At 32.6% G+C, this 17,540-nt stretch overlaps 1 long non-coding RNA gene and 1 pseudogene across 4 annotated transcripts; one reads left to right on the forward strand and one right to left on the reverse strand.

Annotated features, from left to right (window-relative positions):
- Positions 1–739: 739 nt before the first annotated feature.
- Positions 740–11,983, reverse strand: LOC106296840. 4 transcript variants are annotated; one of them, XR_001261323.1, is made up of 8 exons: positions 11,729–11,983; positions 11,517–11,622; positions 11,286–11,405; positions 11,165–11,202; positions 10,588–11,006; positions 4,305–4,372; positions 3,609–3,705; positions 740–1,138 (listed from the first exon to the last, which is right to left on the reverse strand). It is a non-coding gene; the product is annotated as an uncharacterized LOC106296840 (long non-coding RNA). The 4 variants fall into 4 exon arrangements; XR_001261322.1 differs by having other exon boundaries at positions 3,609–3,671; positions 10,588–11,202; positions 11,729–11,964; XR_001261321.1 differs by having other exon boundaries at positions 10,588–11,202; positions 11,729–11,964.
- Positions 5,550–10,579, forward strand: LOC106296839 (annotated as a pseudogene).
- Positions 11,984–17,540: the final 5,557 nt, after the last annotated feature.

A 17,540-nucleotide genomic window follows, 5' to 3' on the forward strand; every position in this document is an offset into this window, starting at 1 on the left:
CCGACGAACAGTCCTAGGAAATGTTTCTTCGGAATGTCCTCGGAATCTTTAATTCTCGGTATTTCCTCGAAATTTTCCGAGGAAATTCCGAGAAAATTTTATTTTCCGACGAGAAATTTCCGACGACCATTCTCGTCGGTATGTCTTCGGAATACCGTTATTCCGAGGACATACCGACGATATTTGTCGTTGGAATACCATTGTTTTCTTGTAGTGTGAGTGTGGTTGTGGCTATAGTGCTTGGAGCGTTTCTCTTGCTAATGTTCATCCTATGTCTCATCCATTTTCTCAACCATAAAGGTAAGCTAGACGCGGCACCAAAAGCAGCTATAGTTCTGCAGTATGATTGAATTTAATTAATCGAGGTTGTGGCGACATGCAATTTTGATATTTATGTGAGATGTATATTTACTTTTGTAGGAAATGATTGTATATGAGTCTAGGAGGGTGTTCCTATTTCTACATGACAATTTTAGTTCGATGTCGTAATTTAATGTTATTTTTATGTATTTATATATAGGTATGTTTGCTTATTCTTTTTATGTATGTATATAAAAGACTATAATTGTGTTAGAACTAAAGCTTCTTATGTTTAACTATGATTTACACATAAGATAGATAGAAGGATTAAGTTTAATTTTGTTTTAAATGACTTCAATTGTTTTCCTTCACCATGAACTTACAATTTACATATAGAGTTAGAAAGTATAAATATTGTTTGTTTTAAATGACTTCAAAAAAAAAAAAACATTCAGACTCTATATCACCTTCAAAGTTCAAAAAAAAAAACGAAAAGATAAATAATGTAACAATACATACTAAAATAATGAGGTTAATCAGATGGTCCAACATAAGGTAAATTTCAGAACCACGGAGTGGTGGGCTAGTGGTCTTGAGGTAGTTACCACAACCGATACGGACCCGAGTTCGATACTCCCTGTGGTCACGGAATGCTTTATGCCCACCCCAAGTTTAAAGTTAACGCGGCGTTGGTGCCGGGTCCTTGGGTAATGGGTATTAGTGCCGGCTGGTTCCAGGCCAAGGGGATTAGATGGTTGACAATCGGAAACCACGTGCGGATTACGGGCCTTTGGACAAACGGAAACCACGTGCGGATTACGGGTCGCCTTTGAAACTCCTGTTAAAAAAAAAAGTAAATTTCAGTTTGGAATACGAAGCGAATCATGTGTAAGAATATTTCATCGTTGTTACTTTAGAAGATACTTTATTAAATATTTCATGTAGCCAGTCTATACCATTACCGTACTAGAAGTCATATCTATACTATTAAAATAGGATTCTACCTTTTTATTTACTATCAATTAGGTGTTTTCCTGCACCACGTGCGGTGAGAAATTTTTTAAATATAACTTATATTTAAAAATAAATATCATTAAATATTATAGATTTACTATTTTCTTACTAATATTTAATATATATTTGATATATATTAAATTAATTTGTATAAAACTAATAAAAATGATATAACATTATATAATTATCAAAAATTTAGCCTAAACAATATTTATAAAATTTGTAGGCATATAAAAAACTAATGATCTTACGATTAGATATTTAAATTTTTAAAAATTGTAGAAATTTTTGAAAGTTTTAGTAATACAACTTGTATAATTATACAAAAATAATAATATTTCGAAATTTAAAATGTTATATATGAATATATTTATTTTAAAGATGATGTATGAGCTATTACCATATTTTAAAAAAGTTTACAAAAAAAAAATCCATATTAAATGTAATATATGAATTATTACCATATTCTAATAAGTTTGCCAAAAATATAAATCAACATTAAATGAAATTATCCATGTCATATTTTTCCGAAAACCATGTCGTCAATTTTATTAGCCATGTCATATTTGTTTTGTGAAATTGATTGTAAAGATGACATGTGGTAAAATCACTTCGCAAATATAGCCTAGGGGTTGTCGCTACTTTTGCAAAGACATTGATTATTTGATTAAGGGTAGTCATACTACACAAAGAAAGCGTCCCTTTTAATGGGCATCGACTAAGTTTTTGAAAAGTTTCCTGATCTGTTTTAAAAGCCCACACTAACGTTTTAATATCTTTTAAAATAGGTCCACTGTCTAATTTTAATATGTCAACCCACGTTTTCTAAAAATGTGAATTTGCTTAATACATCTGTACTATATATTGTATACTTTATACTAAGTGAAATATAGTATTTATATTAAGTGAAACATAATATTACTAAGTGAGTGCTAATCTGAAAAAGTTGAAACTAATTTCCAAAATACATTAGCTGAACCATAATAATAGTTTAGGATTCACTTCACCATTTTCATTACACTACTTATGCTTTAGGTTCTCTTCCTTATACCCTAAACCCCAAAATACAATATAAAAACCGTAAACTCATTTTATATCATTTACTAATTAGTATCTGTCAAAAATAAAATGGTGAAACCGTAGATAAGATTTGTTTTATAAGCCGATATTAATTACAGAAAAATCATATGCTTATTTTAAATTTTTTTAATAACGAATTTAAAGTTGTTACGAGCTGTTTTACATCTATGATATTATGAATATACTTTATTCCAACAGAAATGTAAATGCATAAAAATAGAAAATCTCGCTAACAATATGAAATCCTACCGGTTTCCTTTAGTTAAAGTCTATAATATTCACGAAGATATCACCTAAAATCTTTTTTTTGCTAACAAAATAGAAAAATCTCGCTAACTTGGCCATCAAGGATACATAAATCTCGCTAACAATATGCAATCCTACCGGTTTCCTTTAGTTAAAGTCTATAGTATTCACGAAGATATCACCTAAAATCTTTTTTTTTTGCTAACAAAATAGAAAAATCTCGCTAACTTGGCCATCAAGGATACATATCACCTAAAATATTTTTTTGCTTGATTACTACTCTTGGGATTTCCTTAACTGATCACTTCGAATATGCAATATATTATTCTTGGCGACCTTTAGTGAACATCAAGTAATCTAACACTACATATACACCACAACATCCTCTATTGTTTCTCACATCTAATCATACCTACACTCTCGAAATAACCTAAAATGTCTTCAATTTTGCAAGTCACTTCTTTGAAAGATGTGAAACCCTTCAAGAGTGGTTGGAAAGTGCATGTGAAAGTGTTGCACTCTTGGAAGCAATACAACGCAGTGCACGGGGACACCCTTGAGATTGTGCTATCCGATGAAAATGTGAGTTTTGTTTTTTAAAGTGCTTTTATTTTAATACTCCCTCCGTTTCATATTAAGTGTCGTTGTAGAGAAAAACTTTCGTTGCAAAATAAGTGTCGTTTTAGTATTTCGATGCACAATTTATTAACTTTATTCTGCAGTTTATTTTTATATTGGTTGAAATAGGAGTAGGTGTATGGGTAATAACATTTTTATATGGAAAACATGCAAAATTAAATGAGTTCTTAATCTGTGTGCAAAAGTCTCAAATGACACTTATAATGAAACAGAGGGAGTAGTGTTTACTCTATTCTATAGTTTTTTGTTTGTTCTCTAACCGTCTGTTAATGAATGTTTAATGCATGTACAAGGGAAATAAAATCCATGCCTCTTGCAAGAAGACTTACATGGAGAGTAAAGCCTTCTTCATGTTGGCGCATGGAGGTGGATTCAGAATTTCAACCTCAGTCCTGCAAATGGATCCTATCGATCAACCGATCATTCCTTCAAAATGAGTATCGTTCAGAATACAACAATCACGAGATCTCCTCTTGTGAATGAAGACATGTTCTTAAGTTTGGTGGACTTTCAGTCTGTTTTGAGTGGATCACTCAACCCAAATTTTCTCATTGGTAATTTAGAAATTAGTAACTGTGTTTTGTTACATTTTGACCAACTGAAACCGCTGATTTTTAAAACTATTTTGCAGATGTGATTGGTCAGGTTATGGAATTGGGAGAGCTTGAAACTATCCAAGTCGCAGGGAATCCAAGAAGGAAAGTGGAGTTTACACTTCGCGACATCAAGTAAGTATTTTTGTGAAAGTTTATATATATTTTTATGTCCTATCTAATTTATATTAGTTTAATACATATTCTATTTTCAATTATAGTGACTCCCGTGTTCCATGTTGTCTCTGGGGCAACTTTTCTTAGATCCTTTATGAGGGTTGCAGTAAAGAAGAAGAGGGGAAACCCATATGTCTAATCAGGTTTGCAAAGATCGGGAGATACAGAGGTATACTCTTTTCTTATCTATCAAAAGCAAGAAGTTTTAAATTATAATGTTCAATTGGGATATTAACCGTTTTATAATATACGTACCTATATATTCGATGCAGGTGAACTCCAAATCACCAATGCATTTGAGGCATCACTGCTCTTGATTAATCCTGCAATTCCAGAGACTGTTGCGTTCAAACAAATGTGGTGTTTTGTTTCATCTTATAGATTTTAACAAGAGCAAATTTTGATTTTTCTTTAACTGTTAATCATTATGTTGTTTATACGCATGTGTTAGGTTTGTTGACGAGGATAAACCCCTTGCCCTCTGGGAGTCTAATGATGATAAACTTGAGTTGGATGATGTGAGAAGTATCCAAGACAAGCGAGACAAATGGTTACTCTTTCCAAAAAGAACCATTCGTGAACTACTTGATTCAACTTAGGTTTGGGACTTCATATTTTAGAATTTTTCTTGTGAAAAAAATAATATACACTGACAAGGCATTTGGTTAGCAGGTTGAAAAGTGCTTGGTCATCTGCACATTCTATGCAACTGACTCAGACTGGGGTTGGCATTACTTTGGTTGTTGCATATGCAACAAAAAGGTGGTAAAAGTGGGCACTTTGGTGAAAACTCTTAATGGGAAAGACATAACTACCCACCTCTGGTGGTGTGAGGTGTGCAAAGAAAATGTCTCTAATGTGTCGCCAAGGTGAGTATTTTTAATCGATTGGTAACTGGTTCAAATCAAGATGCGACTCTCACTTTGTGTTATCTTATTTGTTGGTGTTGTGTGTAGGTTTAAACTGCATTTGATGGTTAAGGATGATACAGGAGAAACAAAATTGATGCTTCTTGATCTCATTGCCAAAAGAATGATTGTTGAATCGGCAAAAAAATTGCTGAACGGATCATTTGATGAGGTGTGATTTTAAAACTGTGTATTATTGATATTTTTCCCTCTTGTGACATATACTTGGAGTGTGTTACTAATATAATTTATTGTTGTTTTTTAATTAAGCTTGAGGATCCTACAGATTTGCCTGACGCCATCCTTGTTGTTGTTGGAAAGACATTCACATTTGGAATTTCAGTTGTAAAAGAACATGTTTTGTATGGATCTGAGATTACAAGATTGAAAAAAAAATTCAAAGACAGAATGGTTGCTTTAACTGATTCAGTCAATCTAGAGAATTCTCAATCTGATGGAGTATTGACTATTACAAGTGGTGAAGAGGTATGATTGTATGCTTATTTTTCAGTAATTTGACTTCATATACATGAATCTTTTGTATTATTAATTACGAGTTAATTATTGTTTTTATATTTTAGGTATCTGTTGATCTCACTGAGAGTCAAGAACACACTGATGGGATGTCCACACCATCAACAAAGCGAAAGGAAGCATGGACTGACCCACCAGCAGATCTAACTTCGCACACCAAGAAACTGTGGTCAAAAGCTATCAAGGTGGAGAAGATTGCTGACAGAGGATGATGAAATGAGTAGATATTTTCGTGAAAATATTAGAGTTATAAACATGGTTTTCTCATTTACATCTCTTGGTGGGAAAGTGGACCGCTCTGTTCAAAAGGTATTGGTCGTCAAATGTTTCAGTTACAAGGAGAGAACTACCATTTGATGGGTAGTCTAAAACCATCAGACGGTGACTCAGCTAAGTTTGGTCAGCTTTATATTGTCGACACAGAAAATGAGATAGTTAACCGAGCTGGTATTGTTGGGTAATTTTTTTTCCAATTGTAATCAGTTCGAGTTATGAAGTTAAATAATCAACATGTGAGAACTAATCTGTGGAATCATGTTTGTATTTTCGCAGGAAATATAAGAAATCAACTGAAAAGGAAAGGAAAGAGGAACTTCGGAAGAAAGTTATAGAGACGTTAATGGCTATGCTAGACGAGTGCAACCCATATGTTCATCAATTTAGATCAGCTCGTGATTGGTTTGACACTAATCCTGACGAGACATTTCATATGCGTATTATTAGTAATCGAGAGAAAGATGGAAGGACATATGACACTCCCACTGCATCTGAAGTAGCTGCACTAATTCCTTAAGATTTCAATTTGGACGTGGATAAAAGAGATATTGTGTTGCAAGAGAAACAAACTGGATGACTTAAAAGGATTAGTGAAATTCATCCTGCTTATCTAGCTCTTCAATATCCTTTCATATTTACATACGGTGAAGATGGGTTCAGACTAGGGATTAAAAAGAGAGGAACAGATGCAACAGCAAAACTAAAGAGGCAGACAATCAGCATGAGACAGTGGTATGTTTTCCGTTTACAGGAAAGAGAGAATGAGTGTCATACTCTACTGCATTATAAAAGATTGTTTCAACAATTTCTGGTTGATGGTTATACTACTATTGAGTCAAACCGGTTATTTTATCTAAGGATGAACCAAAAAAGCCTCAGATCAGACAGCTATGACTCTATCCAACAAGCTGAAAATGTAGGCAAAACATATATGCATGAGCAAGGAAGTCGATTTTTGCTACCAGTCTCATTCACAGGAGGACCAAGATACATGAAGAACATGTATTTAGATGCAATGGCTATCTGTAGACATTTTGGGTTTCCTGATCTGTTTATAACTTTTAAATGCAATCCATAATGGCCTGAAGTCACCAGGTATTTACAACCAAGAAAGCTGGCCGCTGAAGATAGACCCGAAATTCTGTGCAGACTGTTTAAAATCAAATTGGAATCTCTTATGACAGATTTAACAGATAAGCAACTTTTGGCCAAGACTGTTTCAGGTGATTTATTCTTGACCAATTGATCCTTCTACATTTCGTGATGTTTTAGCCTCTCTTATTCTAATTGATTCTTTTTTTTTCTGGCAGCAATGTATACAATTGAATTTCAGAAATGTGGTCTACCCCATGCACACATTCTGTTATTCATACATCCTAAATCCACAATTTCTACAACCGATGACATTGACAAAATCATCTCAGCAGAAATTTCAAATAAAGAAAGAGCCAGAGCTTTATGAAGTAGTTAAGGATATGATGATTCATGGTCCTTGTGGAGCTGTTAACATGAATTCCCCATGCATGGAGAATGGGCAATGTTCCAAGCAATATCCTAAGATTCATGTTGAAAAAACATATGTGAACAAGGAGGGTTATCCGGTTTATAGAAGAAGAAAAGAAGGGAACGGCTATATAGAAAAAAAAGACTTCAAGTGTGACAACACATATGTCATACCATATAACAAGGAGTTGTCTCTTCAGTATCGAGCTCACATTAATGTGGAATGGTGCAATCAGACTGGTTCTATAAAATACTTATTCAAGTATATTAATAAAGGACAAGATCGTGTTATTGTTGCTGTTGAACCTCCCGATAAGAATGCTCCTAAAGAAAATAGTTATGTAACTCCAGGTGATTATTGTGCAGTTGAAGTATTTCTTAAACTGCTGTGATCGTTGTGCATTTTAAAGTACTTCTTTAACATCTCTATAGTTACGAATTTGGTTTCTTATTTTCAGATAACAGTGTGCCCAAGGACCATACTGCCACAAATGCAGATTCAAACGAAGAAAGTAAAAATGAGATCAAAGACTTCTTTAACTGCAGGTAAAAATGATAGCCTAAGACTCGTATGGCTTATGTTATGGTTTTGTAAATTCTTTGAAAGTTCATTTATGAATCAAAATCTTGTTACAGATATGTCTCAGCAAGGGAAGGTGGTTGGAGGATCTTTCAGTTCCCAATACATTACAGATCAACACCAGTTGAGAGAATACAATTTCACCTACCAGGAAAACCAATCATTTTTTTAAGGATGATGACACATACGAAGAAGTTACCACTCGAAAGCTTATCGATAATACCATGTTTATGGGCTGGTTCGAATTGTGCAAGGTCAGTGAAGTTGCTCGGTCCCTCACTTTAGCTGAAATTCCAACAATTTTCACTTGGAATAAAAAGGATAAAAAGTTTCATCTTAGAAAGAAAGGATTTAGTATTGGGAGAATCAATTATGCTCCACGAAAGATTGAACAAGGTTTCTACTTGCGTGTCTTGCTAAAAATTGTCAGAGGTCCTACTTCTTTTGAGGACATAGAAACATTTAACGGTGTTCTTTATCCTGGATATAAAGAGACATGTTTTGCAAGAGGACTTCTTGAAGATGATCAGGAATATATAGATGACATCGTGAGGACAAGTTTTACTGGTTCTGCATCATATTTGCGCCATGCATTTGTGATCATGGTGATGTCTGGTACTTTGTCTAAGCCTGAAGATGTTTGGGAGAAGACTTGGGAGTTCCGTTGTGAGGACATTCAACATAAACGAAGACAGCAACTACATCGACCAGGTTATATATTTGAATTTGTTAACTCTTAGCGTGGATTCTATTGCAAAATCACCAGCGTTCAATAATTAATTTTTTTTGTGATACACGCAGATCTTTGTTTATCTGATGAGGAAAAAAAAGAAGCAGTCCTTATCGAGATTGAAAAGATTCTAAAAAGTAATGGAACTTCTTTGGCGAACTGGTTGTCTATGCCACAACCAATCCCAGAAAGTATATATGAACATGTGTTGATTATGGATGAGCTCAGTTACGACCGCCGGGAGTTAAAAGCTGATCATGATCGTGACTTTCCAAAACTCACTGATGAGCAAAGGAAAATCTGTGATGAGATTACGGATGCTGTATTCACTAAGAAAGGAGGTGTGTTTTTTTGTGTATGGGTTTGGTGGAACAGGTAAAACGTTCTTGTGGAAGCTGCTTTCTGCTGCTATCAGATACAGGGGGGGAAATCTGTTTGAATGTGGCATCCAGTGGAATAGCTTCTATATTGCTACCGGGAGGAAGAACAACACATTCTAGATTTGGAATTCCTATAAATCCAGATGATTTTTCTACTTGCAATCTGATACCAGGAACTGATCAGGCGAATTTGGTGAAAGCAGCCTCTCTTATCATTTGGGATGAAGCTCCAATGATGAGTAAACACTGTTTTGAATCTTTGGATAGAAGCATGACAGACATCGTTGGAAATAAAAATAACATACCATTTGCTGGGAAAGTAATTGTCTTGGGTGGGGATTTTAGACAAGTACTGCCAGTTATTCATAGAGCTGGAAGGCCTGAAATAGTTTTGGAGTCTCTTAATTCTTCTTATCTCTGGAAGCATGTTAAAGTTTTGCAGCTAACAAAGAACATGAGGCTAATGTCAAATGATCTCACACCTGAAGATGCAAAAGAATTGGAAGAGTTTTCACAGTGGATTTTAGACGTTGGCGATGGAAAGATTGGTGATGGAAATGATGGGAAGCTCTAATCACTATTCCAGATGAGTTTTTGATTCTTGATGCTGATGATCCAATAGAAGCTATAAGCAACGCAGTGTATGGGGATGCTGTTTCTTTACAGCAGAATAGAGAGCCAAAGTTTTTTCAAGAAAGAGCAATACTCTGTCCTACTAATGAAGATGTGAACATGATTAATCAGCGCATGTTGGACAAGCTGCCAGGTTTGTTTTCTGCCTACGTATTTGTTCTAAATAATTCAATTCTGGATTTTGCTTGTGTTTGCTATAAGATTTAATTTTCGTTGTCAATGCAGGTGAGGAAAAGTTCTATTTGAGCTCTGATTCTATAGACTCTTCAGACATGTTTTCTAAGAAAGACCAGGCTCTTACTCCAGATTTTCTGCACAAAATCAATGCTTCAGGCTTACCTAACCATAGTCTGCGATTGAAGATAGGGTGTCCTGTGATGTTGCTTAGGAATATTGACCCTATAGGAGGACTAATGAATGGAACTAGACTCCAGATTACAGAAATGTATGACTTCATGATTAAGGCAAAAGTCATCACAGGAGAAAAGGTTGGTCGAATTGTGCTTCTTCCTAGACTCTCTATAACACCTTCAGATAAAAAGCTGCCATTCAAAATGAGGAGGAGACAACTACCAATTGATGTGGCAATATGTGGCTATTTGTAGAGTGACTTCTAAAAAAGGATTGAAGATTTTGATTGTCGACGGTGAAGGCAAGCCTCAACGTCAGACAATGAATGTGGTCTTTAAAGAGATATTCGCAAATCTTTGATTATTTTTTTTCATGTGTTTTTTTGTGATGTTGTACTACCTATTTGATTCTGCTTCCTATTTACTTTTAAACAAAACAATCGTTTCAAGAACATTTTGTTTTTTTTGCAATAAGTGTTTCGCTGGAATATGAACACTATTATCAAGCACTTCAACAAATTGACATCAAACAAATACCACACTTCAATCAACATTCATCAAACAATCTTCAGGTTTGTTTCCTAGCTACCAGTTTCAGTTCCAAGACTAATCACTACCAACTTAAGATTTTAATATGCACTTACGTATTGATGAAGTGTTTTATCTCTGTCCCATGTCATCCAATTCCCAATACAGCTCTGTTTCTAAAGATGCCAATGCACGACTTGAACACGAATTGTATCTATACTGTTAAATCATCGCATTAAAATCTTAAAAAAAATACACAATGTTCTCTCATTTATAACCAAATAAAATAAAGCTATAGTCGGAGACTTATCTTTTGTACTGTAAAGCTTTGGTTGTACTTTGGCGCATGTCCTTCATCATTATACAACTGTCAGATAGAGATTGAAAAAAATAGTAACCAACATTAGCCTGCAGTTGATACTTTTGAAGAACAACATGAGTTTAAAATGCAAGTCAAAGTCTGTAAAACTTATCTTCCTTCAGGTATGTTGTACTTATGATATTAGTTCCTTTCTGAATCATCTCTTTATCTCTCCTGCAAACAAAACCCAATAAAAGTTTTATTTCTTTTTGGTAGATGAAACACAAATTATATACTGATGTAAGAGAAAACAAAGTTTAAAAAAATAACTTATCTTTAATATTAAAGTGATTGTTATCTTCTTATAAGAATGAAATTCATAATCTTTGTACCTGGAACTGGTTAATAATTCTTCAAAAATATATTTTTCCTGAAAAAATAGATGATAAGATTAATAACAAAACAAACAGTTAACACATCTAATAGAAATAGAAATTGTCAGATGAATCTTACTATTTGTTTCCAGTGTTATTTGGCTGTTGTTTTTGCAGAGATGTTTCCGAATCAATTTTAAAATATCAGATATTGACCCCTGCGCCGGATCTTCTTCGGACTATTATAAACCATTCCAATCTGACATGCAGGAGAAAATCAGAAAAAAATATGTTACATATCGATATTTGGTGCTTAAAAAATCTCAGATTAACTCTTAACTTTGGATTAAAAACGTGATATTATGTTTACCGTTTATTGTCTTTCAAATCTTATTAACACTTTGTCAAAGATATCTGAAAAGACAAAATCGACAACCATCTCAAACTCATCGTTCTTCTCACTGTTGATTTCGTATCTGACATACAAAACAGTTACGAAATTTATTCTTACCAAATCTTGATCGATGTTAGAATGTGTAAAGATGAGATATAATCTAAAGAAAAAAAGTTAGAGATCGAAACCTTAAGAGATCGGAATAGAAGAAGTCCTTGGTGAATCCACCGATTTTCTAACCATCGGTTTGACTCTGTTTCCAAATACGATTTGCTACCCTCAGTATTCACCTCTTCAAGCAATTGTTACAGCATTTAACAGAATGGATTTTTGATTTCTGTAGCTTCAGATCTCCACGGAAATTGCTTCAACATCTGAGAAAGGAGAAGAAACGTCGAAAGAGGTATTTTTTCTTTTCTTTTTTGTTTTTTTTAAACATGGATGGGGCATACACCACACATTTTGTCGGTAGAAATCAACAACATTTGGGCTATTTGGGCCGACAATGAAATTTGTCCAATTTACAAATATGTTTCCTTTGCCATTCAGTCCAATTTCAAATATTTTGTGTTTTTTTTTGTGAACAATTCAAAATATTTATTTTGTTCAAATTAACAAAAATATAAACATGATTATTATATTTTTCCTTTCATAATATAGTTTTATCTTTCAATAATTATTGAAAAATTTGTATTGAAATATGTAAATCTTTATTAATAGAGTAATAAATACTTTATTATCAATTTTATTATCAATTTAAAATTGAAAAAATGACATTAAAAAATATACTACGACAAAAAAATTTACAACATAATATATTTAACTGATTTGAAAAACTACCAATTTAAATCATTTAAAAAATCAAGTTGAATTATAAACATAAATACTCATTTAAAAATAACAATAAAAAATGTAATAAGTTTATGTTTTCTATAAAATAAAAATATTCATATACGAATTATTATATTTTAAAAATAATTTCACTTTTAAAAGAAATTTTTAAAAGGAAAATAAACATGCGCTTTGAAAGCACGAGTCAAAATCTAGTATTATCTTATTTTAGTTGACATCATTTTTTAATAATGATAAAATCTGTTATGCTATAAATGATGTTCTGTCTATTGATGAATAATCAAATTAAAGACTAAGGACAAACAGAATGGTTAATCACATGCCTCAACTAGCTTAACTATCAGATTTTTTATTTTTATTTTTTAATCAATATTTATTTTTGAAAATGAATGGTTGATCGTCACAAATCTCAACTTGCTTAGTTGACAAATTTTGAGTATTGTACCCAAACTAAACTATGTTATAGTTACTAAACAAAATGTGTCAATCGTCTAAAGTAGATTATCGACATAATGATTGGCAGTGAGCTTCAGAAAACCAGTTTTCAGGCCTAGATTCCAGTGAAATCGAAACTATACAAGCATCAACGGGTATGGTCTGTGGAACACTGCTGGTGCGTTATCTTGGGATCCCTCTCAGCTGGAAGAAACTAAATCTCGAGAATTAAGAATTAACTCTTTTCATAACACTTTTCTATGGAAAGACAATATTGAAAGTCATAACTCTGCGAGAGTGGCCTGGGACTGAGTGGTACTTACAAAATCTCAAGGAGGACTTGGAGTGAAGGATCTATGTTTTTGGAATAAAGCTTGCTGCTTGAAACTGATATGGCTTCTCTTCTTCCGAGGGAGCTCAATCTAGGTTGCCTGGTTAATAGAAGTCATTTTACAAGAGTCAATTCATAACTACTGGACAACAAAACCGGAAGCTTCATTCTCATGGCTCGTGAACAAGTTGCTGAAATTAAAGGATGAAGTGTTCCCCTTAATCAAGCAGAGACTAGCGAATGGACTTACTGCAAGATTTTGGTTTGATAATTAGTCTCCCTTTGGAAACTTGGCAGCTCACCTTAATCTTTCATCTTCATGATTGGGAATCCCTCTCAAAGCAACTGTGGCTTCTCTTTATAGGAATGGCGCTTGGCGAATCCTTCAGGCAAGATCAGACGAACAATTCAAACTCCATGCCTATCTTACAACTGTTGAATTTACTGAAAACATGACTATTATGAGTGGGAGATCGATGGTAAGGTCTCAAAAAAGTTCAACACAAGGGAGGCTTACACTTACTTGCGAGGAGATATAGATGAAGTCAACTGATCCTCCATAGTATGGACGCAATACAGCATCCCTCGGCACAATTTTCTTGTTTGGTTGGCAATACTAGACAGATGTCCTACTAGAGATCGACTTATAAAATGGGGTTTGAAGATCCGGCCGAGTTGTCTTCTTTGCAGCTCAAAGGCTGAGTCTCGGAACCACCTCTTTCATGAATGCAACTTCAGCTTTGATCTGTGGTCAATGAGCGCAAACCGGCTAAAGATCCAGCCAAATCGACTATGGGATCACAACGTTAATCAGATGCAGCAGTTACCTAGACAAAGAGGTCACCGTCCGCTTCGACTTCTCACCCTACTTGCCTGGCAATCAACGATCTACTGGACTTGGTCTGAGAGAAACACCAGGCTCCATCAGAATACTTTCAAAACGGTTGACACTATCTTCTCCGTTGTTGATCGACAGCTTTGGAATAAAATCTAGAGCTTTAGAGAAACGAATCCGGTTCTCTGCTCTGCCATGATGCAACAATGGATCCAACATGCACCTTCTCCGATTAAAAAACCATTACTCTCTCGATCTTTCCGCTCACCATCGTATTTTGCCTCTTCAGCGTCAAACTCACCACTACTGGGCTTCAAATGGGCTCTGGGTTTGCTTTTAATTGGATTCTTTTAACTATGAGTTTCTGGAATTGGGTTGTGCCCTGAACTAAAGCACTAAGGTTGTAAACATTTTGTTATTTTCTATAATTTAACTTGAAAGCCTAAGGAGGTGTTATTGGTTTATATATTTTGATTGATTTAGAAATCCATATAGTATTTATAAATCCAAGTAAAATATGCAAATCCGGAGGTTTTCCCTTGGATTTGAGTCTTTGTATTTTTAACTATAACTAAAAAAACTAAACAAATCTATTCAAATCCATTATAAAATCAAATATATTAGTAAATCCGTACGATTGAATAACACTTGATTTGATACAGAATTTATGAATCTTAAACCAATAACACATGATTCTAATACAGATTTGAAAATCATAGAACCAATAACACTAGATTTAGTTCGGATTTTCAAATCCATTAAAATACAACAACCAATAACCCCTTACAAAAAATAGTGTATTCTCCAACTAGCTAAATAAGAGTATTTCATGAATATACAATGAAAATTCTGTTAAAATTATATTTAAATAATAATATATTTACAAATAACCAATCGAATTTGAAAATTTCAAAATTCTTAGGATTTAATCGTGAAGTGTATTTTACTTAATTAATAGATTATTGGCTTACTGGAATAACCAAAAATAATAAATATATTAGATTATTTAATGTATTTTATCTAAAACAAATCAAATAAATTATTTTCTAAAAACATATATCTGATATATATTTAACATAAATACAGTCATTAAATTCAAAAAGAATATAAATAAAATAGTTATTAAAACAGAAAGCCAAATAAATAAGAGAAATTTTCAAAAATACCACATTCATAGTACCACGTTTCATGTTTACACTAACCACTTTTACCTTATTTTTAATGCAAGGTAAAAGATATTTATAACCTTAGGGTTAACTAATATCTAGACTTAGGGTTTAGAGTTGAAGGGTGGATAGGGTTTTTGAAATGTGAAATTTAGGATTTTAATAGATATATAAATAAATACTTAAAAACAAATATACAAAAAATTAAAAAATAGTTTCATTCAACAAGAAATTTTGAAAAAAAAATTCGAATTTTTTTTTAATTTATAAAAACGTTTGAATTTGAAAAAGTATTATTCAAAAACAATAAAAAAAAATTTAAATAATTATTAATTATATATATATAGAGAACAAAGATATAAGAGTCTTTTGCCACTTAATGAAAAATGTATTTTTGAAAATGTGCCTTTAGTGGTGGTAAATATGAATAATAGTACCATGAAAATAGTAAACATTAAATTATCCCTTTAATATAATAAAACAAGAGGTAATTATAAAATTTACTTCGGTTTAAATAATATAGAAACAATGTTTTTTAAAACCGGACCGGCTAGTGAACTGAAAATATTTTTGGTCATGGGTCATTGTGGTTCGACAAGGTTCGAACCGGGTTTGATTGAATTAAACTGAATTTAATGATATTTTGTAAATAATATGCATATTCTGACAAAGATAGATCATATCAAATAAATGTTTTAATAGCCATAATTTTTAGAAAAACTTTAAAAAGTAACAACTAAAATGTAGCAAAAGTTATAAATTAATTTAATAGTCTAAATCTAAAATCAATACAAAAATAATTTTTAAACTTTATTCTTCAGATCTTTATTACTCTAAATCTTCATCACTTTTAAAAAAAATATATACATTTGTTAAAAAATATATTTTGAAATAAAACAAGTGTTTTTCTCTTTTATAAATTATACAAATTTCAAAAACGTAAAATTTTCAGTTATTAGAATCTTTAACACAAGTGATCATGAAATAAAATTAAACAAAGTGAGAAGTAGACAAAAATAATATATTGACATAAAAATTAATTTTTGTGAATGTTGTGATTTGTGAGATGCAAAGACATCAAAAGAAAAGACAAGAGACGATAATTTATTATTTTTTTATAAATCCTATTTTTACTTTAAAATAAGAGAAATTAATTATTTTATTAATAAAATTTTGATTTATGTTCGAACCGGGGTTTGATTAGTTCAATGGGTCACCGGTTCCCGGGTTTTTGACGGTTCGATATGGATTTTTAACCGGTTCAACTTTAGTTGAGTTTTGACATTAAACCAACCCGAATTCTTGTCCGGTTCATGGTTCAACCCGATCCGACCACCGGTTCGGTCCGGGTTTAAAAACACTGGATGAAATCCACCAAAAGTCCAAAAGTTAATTACATATTTTAGAAACGGAAGAAATTATGAAAATTTTACAAAACTTAATTATTTTTGGTAATAGATATATATCTGTAAATAGATTATAGAAATATTTCGGAACAAATATCTATTTAATATTTCTATTTTTCGGTCAATTAATTTTCAAGACTCTATCGATGTGTTGACAAAAAAAAAAAAAGACTCTATCGATGTTGGTTGACTTCATCTTTTTAATGGTAAATCTTGTAAGTTTGTAAAGTAAAGCATATACTTCAGATTATAGAGACAGAGATAAATAATCAAACTCAAGAAAAAATCAAATGAAAGATGGAGACACATGTACGATGGGTATGTCACAAACTTCAAATAGCATCGTTGCTAAACTATAGTATAATGAATTAAATTCCCTTAAGATACATAATATATACAAAAAAAAAAAGGTCAATGAAACAAGTTGTATATGTATGTGGAAACTGTAACACATAAAGACAGAAAATCAATGATAGAGATGATTATAATCATTGATTGTTTCTACATGAGAGTCAAACTTGATGGAATTAGAAAACCGAACGAATATCCAATTCATGCTCACCCCTAGTCAATCCTGCATAGAGAAGTATGGTGGCAAAGACACCACCACCAGCAAATGGATGCGGCGGCTACCACCGTTGCTTGCTTTTTGTTCATATCATGTCATTTGTTTATAGAGTTTTAGAAACATTTCCAATATGATAAGAAGGGACTAAGAAGAATACATTGGAGAATTCGTTTGTTACTTGTGTGTCAAGTTTGCATGTGATAATGATAGAAACATATCAATATCTGATGTAGCTTACATCTCCTATTCCTATTTGGTTTTATTTAAAGTTTTCCTTTTCTTAAGTATCCTTATCGTTTGGCTTTCATGTTTATCTTATGGTTTTTACTTCTTAAAATAGGACTCGTCTGTGATCCTATATAAATAGATCTCTGCTATTGTTTCTTAGTTACCTTTTATTTGATTTA

The sequence above is a fragment of the Brassica oleracea genome, chromosome C6 (assembly GCF_000695525.1).
Source record: "Brassica oleracea var. oleracea cultivar TO1000 chromosome C6, BOL, whole genome shotgun sequence".
In the NCBI taxonomy this organism is placed as follows: domain Eukaryota; kingdom Viridiplantae; phylum Streptophyta; class Magnoliopsida; order Brassicales; family Brassicaceae; genus Brassica; species Brassica oleracea.